The following is a 6,000-nucleotide window of genomic DNA, read 5'->3' as shown; positions in this document are numbered from 1 at the left end:
GTGTTGCCAACCCCAGAGGATGTTTAGCCGTCAGCCTTGTCTGCCACTGGGGGCCCCTCCCTCGTCAGGAAACACCCTCCTTGCTTAGCTCTGGTGACTCTGTTTGTCCCCTCTGCCATCTCCTGGATACACGTGTTCCTCAGGGTTGTCTGGGTCCCCTCTCTTCTCTACACTCCTGACTGGTCTCATCCACCCGTTGTTTCAAGGACCATGGCAGCCTGACGACCCCCAGTCATCGCCCCCAGCCCTGATCTCTCTTCCCAGCCTGGGGGACATCTCTGCAGCACCTGTCCCTGGGGCCCTCAACTTCATGGTGCCCACAAATGAGTCTGTCATCTTTCCCTCGCAGGCTTGCCCCACCTCCATCATCCCCTCAGCTGGTGACACTAAATCTCAAGTCATCCTGGACTCCTCCCCTCCCCAGCAGGTCCTGTGAATTCTTTCCTGGAGGTCTCTGGCGTCCACACTAACTCAGGCCCTCGCCACCTCTGGCCTGCACAACTGCAGGGCCCCCATCTGTCCCCTTCCAGTCTGTTCTCTGCACTGCACAGTCAAAGGTCCCCCTCGCGTCTCTCCATTCCAGCCCCACCCCTCAGAGGTTACTCGTGGCCTGGCTGATAAAGTCCAGTCCTGTAACAGGGTCTAGAGGCCACGGCAGGGTGTCTGCTGCCCCTCTGCTCTCTGGGGGCTCTGGCACTGCTGAGCCACCTCAGAGCTCAGCTCAGCCCCTCCCTGAGGCCTGGGTCAGGTGCCCACTCGGCACCCAGCGCCACACTCATCAGACCTTGTTCTTGATCAGACCTGGAGCTCGGTGTCTTGCTCGCCGTCCTCCCAGTGCCTAGAACTGGGCTTGGGAGCCCTCTGGGTTTGGCTCTTAGTGGGTGCTCAGTAAGCACCTGCTACATTCTGCGGAATAAGGACACTACAAACTGCCTCACGGGACTTGTTCCAGGATAATTTCTAAGAGAGTTCTCTTTACTGAAATATATGTTAATATATGGTAATTGCAGCTCACTTTAGTTAAGTATGCCAGATAGTAAACATACACTCCAAAGGGGAGGAGGAGAAAACATGCCTGTTCCCATGATGATTGCAAAGGAACTGGATTGTGTAATATTTCTATTTCCAAAAGTCAGTAGGATATCACTCCTCTAACTCAATTTAGTAATTTTTGTTTTTTCCAAAAGGTTATGTTGAAAACAGGGAAATAAATTTAAAACAGTAACAGTACTTAATATGCTGCAAACCAGTGTTTCTCAAGGCAAGGGGGTGGGGGGGTGAGGCTTGCGCAGTGGAACCGGGGCACCTGTTTAAAATGCGTATTTGGGTCTGAACTGTAAGGACTCGATCTCTGGGGCATCACCAGGGGATCTGGATTTTTAAGCAGTCTTTTCCTGCCATGCAAGCAGTTTTTCAGGTGGGAAGAACTTCCCTGTCTGCTTTCAGCCACTGGCATTGGCTCAATCACTTAGCGACATTCACGCTAAGCATCAGTTATGTCCTGAGCGCTGTGGTGGCACTAGGGATGCAGCAAGAACCGGGACGGGCAAGGTCCTTGCTCTCAGGGAGCTGAGGGCCGTGGGGTGCTGGGGTGGCAGGGGCTAGATGAACGAACGAGTGACAGGTCCAGACGGACAGTGGTGGGTGGATGGAAAGGCCTCTCCAAGGAGGAGACATTTGAGCTGAGGCCTTAGAGGAGGAGGCAGAACACGTGCGGAGTCCCTGAGGCAGGTATGAGTGTGGAGATGGGGCCATCGGGAGCAAGGGTAAAGGGCGGCTCAGGAGGAGGGATGAGAAAGAGGCAGGGGTGGACAGGGGGGCCTGGCACCTCTGTTTTATTCCAGGTGTGAGGGAAGCCAGCAGGGATTTAGCACAGAGGGTGACAAGATCTGGTGTCTGTTTTTAAAGGGTCACTCTGGCTGCTGTATAGGGAGCAGGCTGGGGGCACAGCACCCACCCAGGCCAGAGCTGCTGGTGGTGCGCACAGGGGACATGGGGGGGCGGACAGGGCAAAGGCGCGAGAGGCAGCAGCCCTGCCCTGCTGATGCGTGGCTGTGGGGAGGCGCTGAGACAAACAGGAACCAGGGATGACCCTGACTCCCGACTACTAGGTGAGGAGCCCAAGAACTGGACAGCACTGGTGCAACTTACCAAGGTGGGAGGCAGAGGAGGAAAAGGCTTAGGGACTGAGATGCGGGTTTTTCTTACACTGAGCTCTCAGGGCCCATGAGACATCGGAGGAGAAATGCCACATTGGCAGATGACACGAGTCTGGGGCTCCAAAGGGAAGTCGAAGCCACAGACAGACTCAGAAGGCACCAGTGAGGGTGGAAGCCAAAGCCACAGGCTCCTGGGGCCCGAGTGAACAGAGGACAGAAGGCAGCACTCCGGGTCACCCGCGCGTAGGAGTCTGAGCAGAGGAGCAGAAGGCAAGTTGGGAGGGGACAGTCAGGAATGCTGAGAGCCTGGAGAACTGCACAGAATGCCACTAGGGGGCTGGATTTGGCAAGACTAGGATGATAGGGATGCAAACTTGGAGTGGGATGAGGGGTGAAGGGGCAGAAGCAAGCAGAGAACTCTGGGAGTTTGGCTGAGGGGGGAGGAGAAAAATGGGGGGTGGCTGGAGGAGAACATGGAGACAGGGCGTTTGTTATTTCACACAGGGGACACCAGAGCTCATCTGTCTGCAGACGGGAGTGGGCCAGAGGTTCAGGAGATGAGGCAGGAACCGCCCTGCACTGGACCAGGAGGGAAGCAGAGCACGGCCCAGGTGCGGTGGGCTGGGAGGTGTGCGGTGGGCGGGGAGGGGTGGGCCCACGAGCTTAGGCCTTCTCTTGAGCTCTGACACAGTCACCTAGGAGGGGGGAGGACATGCAAAGACTTCACGTAGAAAGTGGGAGAGTTTAAGCATCAGCAGCCAGTGCTGGGTTCCTGTGACAGTTCTGGTCCTACTCAAAGTGGGACTGACTAGTACAGCTGCCGGATTCTCCAGGTTACCACGGCAGGAAGCAATAAAGCCCATTTCCTTGACTTAGGAAACACTTATCCCTGTAATTCCAGGCTTCCTCACACACGCTCCGGGCCTATGAACACACACACACACACACACACACGAGCCGATCTTCATTGTCTGCAGTAGTTATACTCTATAAAGTCACCATGAACAGCAAATACCGAACCACTGCTCCTAGGGGAAATACAGGGTTAGGTTCCTGTGAGCCACTGATCACATTTACAGCAAGCGATCAATACATAACCTTGTTTTATGTGTGTTTCTGCTTAAAGACACCTTATTTACTATCTATTGTTCATTCATTAACACTGGACTCAGGGCCAACAACACGTAACTCAAGCCTGAACAGAGCTTACCTAATGCACCTACTTTCTGCATAAGGCACGTCACAGCCTGCTCGCGCTTAGGGACAGAGCACAGCACTTTGGCACTATGCTCGGGGCCCATTTTAAACAGCAAAATCACGAAGGAAAAGCAAAAAAAAAAAATGCCCCAAACTGGACACTAAATAGACCATGACAAGGAGTATGAGCTGAAACAAGAAAGCAGAGTATCACCTCCTTCAACCTCAGCTGGGAACATAGATATGTCTCACTTGAATTTTTTGATAGTCTCCACATGTCTGCAGATGAGTGTGAAAGCACTGTATTGATTTTGGGGTTACAAATAAATTTTAGTGAATAGGCAGATTCACAAATATGGAATCTATGAATAATGAGGATCAACTATACTTGAAACTATTTTATGATATGCTATTATTACGCACACACACAACCCCCAATGCACCAGAGAGCTCATTAAAGGAGGGGCCTACAGCCCACAGCCCTGGCACCGAAAGAGCAGCACCCGGGCACCCCTCCCTGCCAAGCCCGGGCTGCACACAGCTTCCCCTCAGAGTAGCACACTGGTAAGCGAGACGCTGGAGTCACACGGCTGGGTTCAAATCCCAGCTCCACCACTTACTTGCTGGGTCTCCTGGGCAAGTTTCCATATCTCTGTGTGTTTATAAATCTTGTCTGGCCTATCCTAAGGGCAATCTAATTGAAGGGCAAAGAGTATTCTAATAGAAATAACGAGGCCTGACACAGGCTGTCTCTCGAAAAGCTCAGTGTATGTTTGTTGAGTAAGTGAATGAATGAGAGAAGGCTACCCTGTCCATTACATCAGCCTTCTTCTACATGAGGTTTTCTCGAATAACCAAGTCATGTTATATACACCTTTGTGCTCAATTCCAGACTTCTCCCCACCCTCGAGCCATCAACAAGGGCATTACTTCACAATTCTCCCCTAGTCATGGCTTTTGTTGGGGGGCAGGGGCTTTCAGTATCACCCACTCCCTTATCAGTGACATCTGTTTGTTCCTCTTTTCCCAAACAAATAACGTCTTGAACGAAGACTTAGAGTCATTCAACCTAAGGTACTGATGACCCCTTAAAAATGGTGAGAAACTGGCCAAGCACGGTGGCTCATGCCTGTAATCCTAAAGTTCTGGGAGGCTGAGATGGGAGGATCACTTGAGGACAGCCTGGGCAAAAGCGAGATCCTGTCTCTACAAAAAGTAGGAAAGTTAGCTGGGCATGGTGGCATGTGCCTGTAGTCCCAGCTACTTGGGAGGCTGAGGTGGGAGGATCGCTGGAGCCCAGGAGTTCGAGGCTGCAGTGAGCTATGATGAGGCCACTGCAGTCTAGCCTGGGTGACAGAGAGAGACCCTGTGTGAAAAAAAAAAAAAAGGCTGGGTGTGGTGGCTCAAGCCTGTAATCCTAGCACTTTGGGAGGCTGAGGTGTGAGGATTGCTTGAGGCCAAGAGTTCTGAGTCCAAACTGAGTGAGACCCCATTTCTACTGAAAACAAAAAAATTGCCAGGCGTGGTGTTGCACCTGTAGTCCCAGCTACTCTGGAGGACTGAGGCAGGAGGATTGCTTGGGCCCAGAGGTTTGAAGTTGCTATGAGCTATGATCACACCACTGCACTCTAGCCTGGGCAACAGAGCAAGACCCTGTCTCAAACAAACAACAACAAAAAAACAAAGGTCTGAAACTGCTACAGGCCATGCCCTGCCTAAATATCATCTTTTGAAATCTAGTAAGGGTATAAAACATCAGCCTCGGGCCGGGTGTGGTGGCTCACGCCTGTAATCCCAGCACTCTGGGAGGCCGAGGTAGGTGGATCGCTCGAGGTCAGGAGTTCGAGGCCAGGCTGAGCAAGAGCAAGACCCCGTCTCTACTAAAAAATAGAAACAAATTATCTGGCCAACTAAAAATATATACAGAAAAAATTAGCCAGGCATGGTGGCGCATACCTGTAGTCCCAGCTACTCGGGAGGCTGAGACAGTAGGATCGCTTAAGCCCAGGAGTTTGAGGTTGCTGTGAGCTAGGCTGATGCCACGGCACTCACTCTAGTCCGGGCAACAGAGCAAGACTCTGGCTCAAAAAAAAAAAAAAAAAAAAAAAATCAGCCTCTGTCCTGGCATCCTGCCCATCCTTTAGTCATTTGCCCACCCAGCCAACACACATCTGCCAAGTGAACTGGCAGAGGCAGGAGGGACCTGCCCACATCACCTGACTCGGCAGACACAGCGTCAGGACTCAAACCCAAGTCTCCGGGCTGTAGGCTCTGGCACCCCTGACATCCTAGGCTACGAGAGAATGCCCATGAGCTCCAGGTGCAGACTCAAAGTAAGAGTTGTGACACACAGGGGAGGTATAGAAACCAACAGTCCAAAGACAGGGGAACTAAGGACAAAACACAAAACTAACCAGCCGGTCCCTGACAAAAGAGAAACACAGGTTTCAACATGCACAGTCAGGGTGGGTGCTAATTTATTAGGGCTGAGTCTCCATTTCAGCTTCCTGGGGAAAAAAATTCCTGTGACTTGAACGTCTGAAGGGACAGAAGTTATATTACAGATGTTATTCAGAGTGAGTCCAGGGAAATCTATACTAGGGAAGTAAAAGTAAAATGTTTCTTGGTTTCCCTTCACTCAAAA

This window comes from Lemur catta, chromosome 2, assembly GCF_020740605.2.
Source record: "Lemur catta isolate mLemCat1 chromosome 2, mLemCat1.pri, whole genome shotgun sequence".
In the NCBI taxonomy this organism is placed as follows: Eukaryota; Metazoa; Chordata; class Mammalia; order Primates; family Lemuridae; genus Lemur; species Lemur catta.
The sequence above is the reverse complement of the archived record's forward strand: the minus strand, read 5'-3'. Positions refer to the sequence as shown.